This window comes from Tupaia chinensis, unplaced genomic scaffold (assembly GCF_000334495.1).
Source record: "Tupaia chinensis unplaced genomic scaffold, TupChi_1.0 Scaffold143906_1, whole genome shotgun sequence".
Lineage (NCBI taxonomy): Eukaryota > Metazoa > Chordata > Mammalia > Scandentia > Tupaiidae > Tupaia > Tupaia belangeri.
Window position 1 is genome coordinate 1,054,940 of NW_006203757.1, and position 14,504 is coordinate 1,069,443.

Sequence of the window (14,504 nt, forward strand, 5' to 3'; positions counted from 1 at the left end):
GTAGTTAAAGGCGCTGGACTCCCACATGGCCAACCACAGTTCAAGTCCCAGACCTGGTGGCTCGCTTTCTCACTTCCTCTCTCTCTCTTACTCTGTCTCTCTCTGGTCAAATTTTAAAAATAAATAAGGTTAAATAAAACAATTCTTTAAGAAAAAAGAAGACCCTGTTGGGAGTGGTCTCTCTCTAGTTCTCTTTTATGGAAGAAATAAATACACTTCACACACACACACACACACACACACAACCATAATTTCTATGCACATAACTAGATAAATGTATGCACTTGCATACATTTTGTATTTTTATATATTTCAAAAGTCAGAATATATGTAGCGGTGGTGTCTGTCTGTGTGTGTGTATGTATGCATATACATATTTAGCTACTTCTAAATTTTTTTTTATTTGTCAGGGGGTGTGTGTGTACTTCCCAGAGAAAGAGAGAGAGGGAGAAAGTGTCCCCCGATGGAGCGTGGTCAGTTACAAGCCCTTCTCCTTCATTTCTCCATCCAGTTGAGAGTTCGGATACACCCACGTGCCCAGCATGTTTTTAAAGTACTGGACAGGGATCCAAACCACGTGGTTGGCCATATGGGATCTGGTCCCTGACAGGCAATGGGGCCAGCCCTAACATTTTCGTCTTAAAGAATAAGAAGGAGGGGCATCTAAGGAGAGTCTGTAGAGCCTGTGGTTTCCTTGGCAGTGCTGCACAGCGTTACTTTCATCATTTCGACAAGGACACTGTGGTTATGTAAGATGTTAACATCAGGGGAGCGAAGCGAGACGTTTACGGGAAATCTGCACTATCTTTGCAATTTTTTTGGTAAACCTAAAATTCTTCTAAAATGAAAGATTATTATTAAAAATATAGGGAAAAAAAAAGAAGAATGAGGTCTTGGTTATCTCATCAGATCTTCTACATTTTGCACCCTCTCCCCAAATCTCACGGGGTCTGGCAGCTAAGTTTGCACTGACTGGGTTTGCTTGTATCAACAGCACCATGGTAAGACCCCTTAAACAACTGTCAGAAAGCTTGTGCTCTCACTAGAGAGAGAAAGACAAAGAGAGGGAGGAAGAGGGTGCCTCCCCCGCCCCACCAAATGGGGCATGGCCACCCATGTGCACCTGGTGTGTTTTTTTAAACTGTTGGGTCCAGGATTTGAACCATATAGTCAGTCATGTGGGATCCAGCTGTCTTACCCATGAGGCCATTGGGCCAGCCCCATGGCAGGATCCTTTGACTCTAGAGGGTTCCCTTCCTTTAGAACCTGACAAGTCAGGATAAAGGATCATCCCATCACCCCCACTGAGAACGGGAATGACCAGTCCTCTCATGACCAGCCATGAGAAAGCGAGCCTGCTCCACCGTCTGTAAAATCTGGGAAAGAGAGTGGTCCGGCCTGGTGCTCTCCGGCCGGAAGCGTTTCATCTGACAGGAAGCTTCTTGGGGATGACTTCAACCACCAGACCCCAGGCATTATCTCATCTGGCAGCGTGTCATCCTCTGCCTTTTCCTTCAAACCGCTCACAGGAAATGGGGGATGAGCAGGCAGCTCTGGCAGTCCACCTTGTTCGTAGGTGGATATTTTTAGGACTTTGAGGCAAAGAGGTTAGTGTGTAAGACCATCCCAGATCCCTGCCATCCTCAGTAGAAAACCCAGGCGGTATCTGGGAGAGTCAGCCAACAATGGTCAACAACAGGAAAAAAACACCCTGATTTAGGGGACATAAATATTTACTGTGTCTGACGGTGTATTTACAAACGTTCTGAGGGTTGTCTGCACGGCTGCAGCCTCCCAGAGTCCCAAAGCCGGGCAGGACAGAGATGGCATTCTGGCCCCACATTTCACAGATGGGAAGGCTGAGGCTCCCATCGGACATCTGCTTTTAAAAGTACCTCTGTTACAACACACGCTCCCTGGGCCACAGTTCACGGTCTATCCGTCTCGTGTCTCATGGGAGATGAGAAGTGTGTTTGCTGAGGGGCTCAGCACAGCGCTGTGAATGAACATCGTAAACAGCCAATAAAAGTGTGTGTGAGACGCCAGGATGGGGGCCCGTTCTGGCCTGACTCATGCTTCCAGCGACCTCGTAATGCACCTCATTTTAAAACTGAGAAGACATTCCTGAATGGCTGGACCAGCAGCCAAGAAGGCATTTGGAAATTTACCTTGTGACATATCATAAAATTAATGCTATTTATTTAAAAAATTTTTAAAAATAGGGAGCCAGTAAGTGGCGTGGTGGTTAAGGGCATTGGACTCCCACGTGGCCAGGACCTGGTGGCTTGCTTTCGCTTGCTTGCTTGCTCTCTCTCTCTCTTACTCACTCACTTTGTCCCTCTCATCAGATTAAATACAATAAATAAAGTTAAATAAAATAATTCTAAATTTTTTTTAACAATTGAAAAATTTTTTAACAATTAAAAATTTTTTTTTCACGCTTCTTGTAAGTGGCCTAAAGATGATCTTTGAAAATAGTTCAGTAGTCAATTGATCCAGAGAACCCCACAAAGTCATGCAAATCAAAAGATTCAAATCTTCGTGTTGGCTTTTTCTTTTTGAGAGTGATTTTTGCTGCAGGGCAAGTGCGCTTGCCGGAGAGACAGAGAAAGAGAGAAAGTGAAAAATAACCTCTCAGAGAGGATGGCCACTCCATGATCCCCTCTCTTCCATTCTTCTCTTGGGATTTCAGGCACGCACGCACACACACCTGGTGTGTTTCAAGTCACCGGGTGCAGAACTTGAACCTCGGTCAACTACATGGGAGTCCAGCAACGTAACCATTCTGCCATCTGCTGGTCCCTGTTCGTGTTCACGTTAAGAGCACCTGTGAAACTGCCCCGTCTCTCCAGAGTGTGCATACGCAAAAAGCCACCAAGTATCCGAGATGTCACTTCACAGATGTGGAGTGAACCATTCCTTCGTTACAACGGCAGGGCTGGTAGGTGTGCCCAGGCCACAGAGTGGGGCTGGACACACGGTTGGTGGCCCCAAAAGTGTGCTGAATTTTTGTTGTGCATGCTTAAAAATGCAGAAAGTAATGCTGAACTTAGGGGTTTCAATGTACTGGGTTGTGGGAAAACTCACGACATATTTTTCTGTGTTTCTATGTGAAAATCCACATGACTTATCCGAAGACCCAACACATTCTGTGGTCTCTGTGAATATTCAAGTAAACAAGGCACCAAGATGCACGAGGTACTACCATGCGCATGGCCAGAACAACCCACACGCGAGCTCCCCCGCCACATCGAGACGATCCGCACTGAAAGGAGCAAATTACTCCTAAACCAGAAGAGGAGGTTGCAAAGCAAAGATAGCCCAGAAGAAACTGAATCAACAGAAATGTGTGGCGTAGGAATAAGGTCAGCATAAAATAAAAGCAAAAAAAAGAAAATCTATCTATATAAATACACACATACAATTTTCACTTATTTTTCAGATAAAGACGAAAGTGTTTTCCTTTTTTAGATAAAAATGTCTAGGATGCTGCTTTCTTAAATGCGCTTCTTTTTTTCTTAATTTGCTAGGGGGCATGTATGCTTGTCAGAGGGAGACAGAGAGACAGAGACAGAGAAAGAGAGAAAGATTGAGAGAGAGAGCAAGCTTGCGCCCCTTACCCCATGAGGACTGGTCACACTGCAATTCTCCCTCCTCCATTTCTCCCTCTTTTCAGATTCTGGGCATGTGTGTGCATGTGCCCGGCATGTTTTTTAAGCCATCAGGGCTGGGATTCAAACCATAAGGTGGGCCATGTGGGATCTAACTCCTTAACCACCAGGCCACAGGCTGGCCAACTTTACTGAAATCATTAAGATTATTCAAATCATTAAGATTCTTAGATATGCCCACAGCAACGTCTGAATGCAAGAGTGAGATATGGCAGGACCAGGAGGAGGCATCGTGGTTAAGGTGTTGGACTCCCACGTGGCCAACCGCAGTTTGAGTCCCAGACCCAGCAGCTTCAAGCTCACACCGGACACTTGTGCGTGCGTGCCCAAGATCCCGAGAGGGGAATGGAGAAGAAGGGATTGCGGCATGGCCATCCTCCCTGGGGATGATTTCTCGCTTTCTGTCTCTCTGGCAAGCGCACATGTCCTATAGCAAAAAATCTCTCTCTCTCAAAACAAAAAAACAGAGATGTCTTTTAACCTTGGCTTGAATCTTGGCCTAAAGTAGCAATGGCAGGAAAAGTTCTAGACAATGCCACCAGCAATCAGGCAGAAGTTCTAAAGAGGTGGCAAGAGAACTTGGCAGCTTCCTGTCTGGTGGGCTTCCCCAACCGAATCTCTGTTTTAGCCACTTTCCAAGGCTGTTTGTCCATGTGACGCAAGATCTTTGAGGGCCTCCATCGAGACGCAGCTTACCCAGTTAGGGGCCATCAACTCCGCACAGCTCACACCACTTTCTTCTTCAAGGCAGGCAGTCAGTCACACTCAGAGTAGCTGAGAAAACTTCACTTTCCTACTCAGAGTTAATTGGCAGGCACAAGACCCAGAGCAGAAGTATTGGATACAAAATTTAAACATAAGCACCCAGGATCTGATGAGACCTAAGGCTTTGTTACACAGTTTCAGACTTAGAGACTGCACCCTGGCAAAGACCATTTAATTAGAAAAATTCCTGGGTCTGACTCTATGCATTTCAGAGTAGCTATGTAACCACTTCTGTGCTTTGCCTTTTTCAGCCATCAGACTGATTTGAAATAGGAAATTCCATGAATTACCTTCAAAGTGTTAATAAAAAAGAACCAAAAGGGAATGGTTTCGGGGCAGGGAGAGGAGCCTTATGCAAACATGAATTTTCCAAAACAAGAAGTTGAACACTCTCCTATCACTGAAGTATGGCAGCATTTTTTTGCAGAGATTACATTTAATCGAGATTTTTGGCATTTGTTGTGTTACTTGCACAACATCTTTTTCTTCTGCTAACATTGTGTAGGCCCTACATGTTCACTGTGTGTTCGATCGGGGATCTTTCCCAGCTGCCCTGAAGGAGGCACTGCTAGGAGGCCCACTTTGACTTGAGGAGATCGAGACTAAGAAGGTCCAGTTCTCAGGTTACCAAGGTAGTTGTGGGGCAAGATCTGAACTTAATTCTCCCCCAACACCCCAGCTCATCTGATAGTGTTTCTCGAGGCACCACTTGTTAACGATGATTTTTTTTTAGAGATTTTTGCTATAGGGCACAGGCGCTCACCAAAGAGACAGAGACATAGAGACAGAAAGTAAGAAATCACCCCTTGGGGGGAGGGTGGCCACGTCACAACCCTCTCTCCTTCATTCTTCCCTCAAGATTTTGGGTGTGCATGCACACATACCTACCATGAATTTCAAGCTGTTGGGTCCAGGACTCGAACCATTTTCAACCGTGTGGAGGACTCGAACCATTTTCAACCGTGTGGCAGTCCAGTACCCCAACCACTACTGGACTGGCCCCTTAAATATGAGATGTTTAAGATGACCTCACCTGCTGACCCCCTAAATAGGAGATGTTTAAGATGTACGTGGCTAATTAACATTATGTTGATAGTCATATATGTGTTTAATGCAGATTAGAAAGAAAAATTACACCACAGCCGATCTAACCTGGAGCTTCCTCCTGGGGACCTGCTAATTTTGCATCAGTCATATAGTTGGCAAGAGCTAGAGAACTAGCCAAGCATTCTCATGCCTTTTCTCCTAGGAATGAAACGACCTGGCCCAGCGAGCAATGGAGTTCAGTCCAGTCTCATTACGCTGGTGCCCAACTGGTACGTTCACCATCCTGCACGTCAAACGACCCCAGCAGATGCCTAGAAGCCAAGGTTTTTATCTCCAAAGATGAGTTTCTTCTTTACCTTTCTGTGGATCACCTAACTTGAGTGCCTTTTCCTCCCCGTCCCCCGATCATCTAGTCCTGAGGATTACCCAGCATAAGTTGACGTGGGAAGGGTCAGAGGTGCCTGCAGGGAACAAGAACTGCTCATTCATCTCCCTGTCCCCAGGTGGCTCACGCACAGGCGCTCACCAAAGAGACAGAGACATAGAGACAGAAAGTAAGAAATCACCCCTTGGGGGGAGGGTGGCCACGTCACAACCCTCTCTCCTTCATTCTTCCCTCAAGATTTTGGGTGTGCATGCACACATACCTACCATGAATTTCAAGCTGTTGGGTCCAGGACTCGAACCATTTTCAACCGTGTGGAGGACTCGAACCATTTTCAACCGTGTGGCAGTCCAGTACCCCAACCACTACTGGACTGGCCCCTTAAATATGAGATGTTTAAGATGACCTCACCTGCTGACCCCCTAAATAGGAGATGTTTAAGATGTACGTGGCTAATTAACATTATGTTGATAGTCATATATGTGTTTAATGCAGATTAGAAAGAAAAATTACACCACAGCCGATCTAACCTGGAGCTTCCTCCTGGGGACCTGCTAATTTTGCATCAGTCATATAGTTGGCAAGAGCTAGAGAACTAGCCAAGCATTCTCATGCCTTTTCTCCTAGGAATGAAACGACCTGGCCCAGCGAGCAATGGAGTTCAGTCCAGTCTCATTACGCTGGTGCCCAACTGGTACGTTCACCATCCTGCACGTCAAACGACCCCAGCAGATGCCTAGAAGCCAAGGTTTTTATCTCCAAAGATGAGTTTCTTCTTTACCTTTCTGTGGATCACCTAACTTGAGTGCCTTTTCCTCCCCGTCCCCCGATCATCTAGTCCTGAGGATTACCCAGCATAAGTTGACGTGGGAAGGGTCAGAGGTGCCTGCAGGGAACAAGAACTGCTCATTCATCTCCCTGTCCCCAGGTGGCTCACCCCCGGACTCTGCTCAGGGTGCCCATACCTGACCCCTGAGTAAGCACCCTGTCCGACGACGGCCAGACATCAAAGCCCCCACTGATCCACAAATCTCTGCCGGAAAATGTCCTCTTGGTGACGTGGTATTTTTAGTTCATTCTTTCACTTTACTGCTCAGATGAGTAACCACGACTTCTGGCGGAGGCTCCTCGTGAGGAGGGCTGACTGTGTTCCGTATTTTGCTTTTTAATTTAAAAACTTCCAATGACACAAGTAATCCATGAACATGAGTTCTTTGCAAAAACGTCAAACGTGAAACATTGAAGTCCCCCTGACTCCCAGGGGGGCCGATACCTGGCCCTCTCATCAGAGGGAACCATTGCAATGGATTTTCAGGGTTAGCTTCGCAGGCTGCTTTCTATGCACTTCAGTATTTTTGAAAAATAACTTGACACGGTGGCGTGGGCCTCTGATCCCAGCTACGCAGGAGGCTGAGGCCAGAGGATGGCCAGTTGGAGCTCAGCCTGAGGCAATGCAGAGAGGCCCTCTCGTAAAAAGAAATAATAATAGAATCGCTTTGTGGCTGTTGAAGTTAGCACATAAATGGCACCCTAGTTCTGTAACTTGCTCTTTTCAAAAAACTGCCAGTGGGTATGTGCATTCACCAGAGAGAGAGACACAGAGACAGGCAGAGACGGACAGAGAGAAAGCACTCCCTGATGAGGGTGTGGCCACACCACAATCCCTTCTCCGTTTCACCATCCTGTCAGGATTTTGGACTCTGATGCACATGTCCTTGGTATGTTTCTCAAGCCATGGGGCCGGGATTTGAACTGCAGTTGGCCATGTGGGGTCCAGCTCTGTTAATCACTAGGCTTTGGATAAGCACTGTAACTTTTTTTTTTTTTTAATTTTGCCATAGGGTATACATGCTTGCTGGAGAGAGACAGAAAGAGGAAAGTGAGAAATCACCCTCCAGAGGGGATGACCATGCTGCAATCCTTTCTCTTCCACTCTGCTATGGGATTCTGGGCATGCACACACATGGGCCCAGTGTGATTGTCAAGCTGCCAGGAGTGGGACTCAAACCATGGCTGGCCATGTGGGAACACACCACCTTAACCATCACGCTACCTGGTGGCTCCTGTAACTTGCTTTCTAAAATCTAAAACAATATCTTGGCAAATTTTTCATGTTTTTTTTTTCCCCCAAGAGAGATTTTTGCAATAGGTACGTGTGCTAGCTGAAGTCAGAGAGACAGTGAGAAGTTACCCTCCCACCAGGAGAGAAGGACGCATCACAATCCCTTCTCCTCCATTCTCCTCTTGGGATTTTGGGGATACATGCATATGTGCCAGGCATGAGCTTCAAGCTGCCGGGTTCAGGACTTGAACCACAGTTGGCCATGTGGGAGTCCAGTATTTAAACCACTACACCACCTGCTGGCCCCCAATTTTTCATGGTTTTTTTTTTGAGAGAGACTTTTGCCTTAGGGCATATGTGCTTGCTGGAGAGAGAGAGAGACAGTAAGAGGGAAAGTGAGAAATCATCCCCTCCCCACCCCAGGAGGGATGGCCATGCCGTAATCCCGTCTCCATTTCCCTCCTGGGATCTTGGGCATGCATGCACACATTCCCAGTGTGATTTTCAAGCCATCAGGTCTGGGACTTGACCTGCGGGTGGCCATGGGGGAGTCCAGCAACATAACTGCTACGCCATCTGTTGGCCCCCCAATTTTTCATCTTAAACTAAGGTTTTTTCCTTCCTTCTTCCCTCCCTTTGTTAATTTTTTTCCTTTTTCTTTTTAAACGACTGCATTGCATTCTATCATGTGGATATATATTTACATCTTTTAAAATATAAAAGATGTAAATACTATGCAATTCCATCTTTGACACTATATAACACCTTTCCTATCACGCTTTCTCTTACAGAACAGAGACATACAAGAGGGCGATTCCTTTACGTTCTGCTCCTCCGATTTCTAGAAAGCGGCCACTGACTTCAGTAAAAGTCACCGTGATGACCATCTGAGTGAGGGATGAGTTACTTCCATACACCCGATGCAACGGCAAGGTCAGAGCAGAGGCAGGCAGGATCTCCGTTCAGAGCTGTTCTGGTCTTGGACTCAGTAAACAACATCTCTGAGTCTCACACTCCTCTTTCGCAAAACGAAGATAATATCTACCATTTGAGGCCACTGTCAAGATTCCGCACGAAAAGGAAATGAAGACTATGGCACAGCTTGGGGCACATGGTGGGCACTTACTGTCGGGCAAGTATTTAAAGCTTCAAGGCAAAGTTCTGCTCAACAGTGCAAAACATTTTCATTTCTACTGTGCAGGATTTCAGTTTACATTCAAATATTATTAGCTCCCTTCAGAACATCTTGTTAGTATGGATAATGTACTCTGGATTTATAGGCAGGGAAATAGAGACAGACAGATATGCTCAAGGTAGGTCAATAACACTGCCAGGATTATTTCTTCTAAGACCCATTAACCTTCTTTTCTTATGGCTTATTATTAAATTAATAAACCGAATGCTTGAAATTGCTACCTGAAACCTCTAAAGCATTTTGTCTGGAATCCTGCTGCCTCTTCTAATTTTCCTAAATGACTACTGAAAAACAAATAAAAGGGGGACCACTAGGTAGTATGGTGGTTAGGGCACTGGACTCGCACATGGCCAACCATGGTTCAAGTCCCAGACTTGGCAGCTTGCTTTCTCACTCACCCTAACCCCATCTCTCTCTGAAAAGTATATGTACCCTATAGCAAATTTAAAAAATAATAATAATAAACAAAATAAAATAATTCTTAAAAAAAAAAGAAGAAACAAATAAGGGGCCAGCAGGTGGTGTGGTAGTTAAAGGTACTTGACTCCCACGTGGTCGACTGTGGTTCAAGTCCTAGACCTGGTGGCTTGCTTTCTCACTTCCTTTCATTGTCTCTGTCTCTCTCTGGTCCAATTAAAACTAACTAAATAAATAAATAATAAGAATAACAAAATTAAGTAATTATTTTTTAAAATTAAAAAAAAGGATCAAAATATTTCAGGTACTAAAGATAATATTTAAATAAAACAGAGGAAAAGAAATCCAATTCCACCTGCTGCCACTAGGATTTGAGCCAACAGATAATGGGACAGCTTTGCCTCAACCTTGCAGCAAGGCGGAAAACAGTCAGCCTGAAGGATTGGGGTGTGGGAGGGGCAGCTCTAGATCAACTTCCCAGGAGTAAGAGGAAACAGAGGGTGGTCGTGTGGCAACAGCAAAGTCTCCCAGGAGCCCTGTGGGCTGTGGTCCCCTTTCCTCTCACGTGCTTCCTTACCTCCACCGAGTCACTGAATGTCGCACACGGCAGGCGGCCTCTTACAGGTCTGAGTCCATTTTGTGCTATTATAACCACATACCATAGAGGGGGTAATTTATAGTGAATGTATTGGCTCTTGGGATCAGTGGTTGGTGTAATGGCTGTGTCACTGGACTCCCATGTGGTTGACCATGGTTCAAGTCCTAGACCTGGTGGTTTAAACTCACACTGGGCACATGTGCATGCGTGACCAAGATTCCGAGAGGCGAATGAAGGAGAAGGGATTGTGGCGTGGCCATCGCCCCTGGGGGGGTGATTTCTTGCTTTCTATCTCTCTGTCTGTCTCTGTCTTTCTGGCGAGTGCACATGCCCTATAGCAAAAACCTCTCCAAAAAATAAAAAGAAAAAAGAAAGAAAAGAAAAGAAATAAAGAAATGTGTTGGCTCTTATCTGGAGTCTGGGAGTTTAAGACTGAGAGGCCAGCATCTATCAAGGGTCTTCTTGATGAACAATTCCATGGCAGATGAATAAGGAAGAGCAAGAACAACAGGGAGAGAGACAGAGGCAGAGAAGAGAGAGGGACGACCAGACGGGCTCTTTCACCACGAGCCCCACCCTGTGGTCCCAACATGAACCCATTCATGAGGGCAGATCCCTCATGGCCTGACCACTTCTCATTAGGCCCCACCTTCCAGGATGGCTGCCACTGGCTGGCCCTTGACTTCTGATTTTTAAAAAGTCGAGATCTTTGTTAGCATTTACCTTGGACTTTAGAAAGAGTTGCTAGGCCTGGCGACTCAGAGCAGAGCGTGGTGGTGCAGGTGTGATGCAGGGGAGAGGTGGCAGGCCCTGCCCTGGAGAAGCCTAGGAGACACTGGGAACATCGCCCAATCATGGGAGACGGAGACCCCCCCACTACCACCACCACCATAAGCACCGTGAGCTTGGGCACAACGTGCTTCTTAGTCTTGCGCTAAGAAGTAGCTTTAAAGCCCAATATGTTAGTGTGTGACATTTAAAATGCCTTTGGATTTTGCTTATGGATTAAATGATAGGATGGCTGGGATTTTCTTTAAATTTAACCAAGGAACAAAAGGGGTGGGGGAGTGGATGGAGGAATGGGTGAGGGAAACCGGTAAACTGTGATGACCATTAAGGCTGGCTTACTGGGCACACAGCGCACAGGGCTCTGCACTTATCCCTTCAATTTTGTGTATGCTTGAACGTTTCTACAATAAACAAAAATAAAATATTTGGGGAATTCGTTCTAAGCTGTGTTGCATGCTAGCTTTGTGGCTTTGGAAAAATCACTTAGCCCCTCAGAGCCTCAGTTTCCCCAAATGTATACATCTTTGTATTTTAGTCGCCAGAGATGTGTGTAGTTGCCATAGAGACCAAGGGAGGAAGAAAGAGAAAGAAACCTCTAGCCCCCATAGGATGTGACACATCGCAGTCCCTTTTCCTCTATACTCCAGCCTGTCAGGACTTAGGGCGTGCACGTGCATGCACCCTGGCTGTTTTTCCAGCCACCGGGGCTGGGATTTGAAATCATGGCTGGCCAGGTGGGGTCTGATTCCCTTACCCACTAGGGTACAGGGCTAGTCCACAATTCTTTCCACATATACCAAAACCTTAAAGAGCTTTTTTTGAGACTGAAGTGATAATAAAATAATTGCAAAGGACACGGCACTACTGAAAAAATATAGGAGCTCAATAAAAATAGTTTGTTATTATATAATAAAAGTTATTTGGGGAGCAGGGGAATAGAGAACGCACTCCCACAGGTACACAGCTGAGCAATCGCCACTAAGCCCTCCCACTAAGTCACCTTAATAAACTCACTGTACTGAAGCCTTTCTCAAAAGGCTGAACTGAGCAGATTATTATCAGCAGGTACCGAGTTCTTTATTTAGTAAAACCACTAAGAGAGCTTTATTTTTATCTTAATTGCAGTGAATCAAGACTCATTCACCTCCTGCCAACACAAGAGCGAGTCTTTTGTAAAGTCACTTTGTTCTGGATGTTTCTGGGGATTACAAAATAGCACCTAAGTATCCTGTACCTATGGAATCAGAGGGTTTTTTTTTTTTTAACCAGAAACTTACATAGCTGTTTACATATCTGCATGAGGAGCTACAGAGCTCTGGTTTATTTAAAATAAAAATAACTTATGTTCTGTGTGTTCTTTTTCCAGGCAAATTGACATACAGTGTGGTTTGGTGATAACCTGTCCATCGGGTTCCTTCGCCTCTTACAGCCTTATTCTTCTCATCTGTAAAATGGGGACAGTGGTAGCAGCAGAGATCAAAGAAGAGAGTTAGGTTAAGTCCACCCAGCAAAAGCTCAATAAAAGCTAGCTGTTTTTATTTAAAAGCAACTAAAAAGCTCTTGCTTCCGGGTCTCACTTCCCTCCCACAATGCCCGTGTCTTGATGCCTTTAAGATGATGTTATACTAATTCTAATGACCCAAAATAGATGGGTCCTCCTCACCTCTGGGGGAAACAAGAAGACACTTAATTGCTAAACAAAGAAAACATTCTTTATAATCTATTTCTCGATACCAATCTTAAAGCAGCACCAAAACATGGAAGAGTCTCTGAAAACACAGTTTCATCTTGGTTGGCCATTTCTAGAATCAGAGAACAATGTATTCTAAAAATACTGGAGCTGCATTCACATACCCTTGTTCCCCTCCATGGCGGGCTGCTTTATGCTCCAGCGGGGACATGACAGCTGTAAAGGCCTTCTGGAAAACACCAACAAACCGCCATCCCTGGGTCTTAGATATTACCGGGTTTGTTCCGAGACCCAACACCAAATTGCTTTCTGTATTTTTTGGGTTTTAAGCAAGGCTTCCCCTCCCCTGCCTCACAGTAACCACCACCAGATCCTTATCAACAATGTTTCTGGGCAGCAGGTGGCATGGAGGTTAGGGCAGCCTGATCCCACATGGCTGAATGAGTGGTTCAGGTCCTGGACCTGGCAGTTTGAAAATCACGCTGGGTGGGAGTGTGCCCCAAATCCCAAAATCCGTAGAGAAGAATGGAGGAGTAGGGATTGTAGTGTGGCTATAGCCTGGGTGCTGAGTTCTCACAAAACAAACAAAAAACCTTTGTGGGTTTCATTTGCTTCTCACATTATCCCTTACATATAGGTACACGGTGCTGTCATTTCTGGGACAGAGGGCCATGTTTAATATCTTTCTGGAAGACCAGTGACTCAACAGCTTTAGAAACCCCAGCCTCCTTCTCTAACCCTTTACCCCAGAGCCCGCAGGGGCCGATATGAAACCAAAGGATTCTCAAGTCAACAAGTTTCATCTTGCAACTTCACTCATGTATTTATTGCTGATAAACTGTTCCTATGACTGCTTTACTACGGTAGTAACTCATGGGTATACACGAGTTGCTCTTTTTTAAAAGAATTATTTTATTTAACTTCATTCATTCTTCTTCTTATCATTTGATTTGGTGAGAGAGAGAGAGAGAGAGAGAGAGAGAGAGGAAATAAGAAAGCAAGCCACCAGGTCCGGGACTCGAACAGTGGTCGGCCATGTGGGAGTCCAACACCTTAACCACCATGCCACCTGATGACCCCAGATACACATCTTCTTTAAGACATGGCTTGAGTCCCCTGAGGCTCCCCCCTCCTCTAGTCTGCACCCCTACATCATGTACCCACACGCCTCCTCCCCCTCCACTCCTGGGGAGCTCCCTTCTCTGCTGGAGACATTCAGACAGCTCTCTTTCCAGACTCTGTATCCCTATTTTACTTGTGTCTTTTGTTTCATCATTTTCCCAAAATGAATCAAAAAAAATTTTTTTCCCCCTGAGCATCCATCAAGATAGTGGCTGATACTTTGGCTGCAATAAAACTGGAATTAAAAAAATAGAGCAGTTTCCAGAGCTCCATCAGAGGCTTTACTCTGCCTCCCAAGAGCAGTTAGCTTGCTCATCACCATATAAGTGAGATCTAAGCAAAGTTATTTCTTGGAGAATTTATATGAGAGCTTTCCCAAATCCCTGGCACACAATTTCCTTTTGAAACCAGCCACGGAGCCCAAAGCCAGTTATGTTACATAAGCACCCAAGCCTGCAGCCACTGGCCGTATTTCTTCAGCTGCCAGATCACGTGACTGCTAACAAGGCCAAGGGACGGGCAGTCATTTTTTTTCTACAAGGAAAAAGACTCAGATATTTGAAAAAAAATAAGATTAGAATTGTTCCCATTCGAAGCCCTTCTAAGTGGTTATTCCTCAATCCTAGAACCAAAACAATACATATTTTTAAAAACTATACCTTCAAGAGATAGTAGGCAGCTTTTCTACCTTTTTCTCTCCACGTAGAATCCCTGATTTCTTCATTGGTTCCCACTGCATCCCCTGAGTAGTCTGCACGGCATT

General features: G+C 45.4%; 1 protein-coding gene and 1 long non-coding RNA gene across 2 annotated transcripts in view; one reads left to right on the top strand and one right to left on the bottom strand.

Moving 5' to 3' along the window:
* The window catches only part of LOC114005489 (uncharacterized), a 12,495-nt gene extending 6,719 nt beyond the window's left edge, over nucleotides 1-5,776 (top strand). Inside the window, exons 2-3 of the long non-coding RNA XR_003547336.1 lie at nucleotides 3,138-3,365; nucleotides 5,686-5,776. This is a non-coding gene — a long non-coding RNA (uncharacterized LOC114005489). The remainder of the gene's footprint in view (nucleotides 1-3,137; nucleotides 3,366-5,685) is intronic.
* Nucleotides 1-14,504, bottom strand: part of ARHGEF3 (Rho guanine nucleotide exchange factor 3) — a 207,100-nt gene that overhangs the window by 130,378 nt on the left and 62,218 nt on the right. The window lies entirely within an intron of this gene.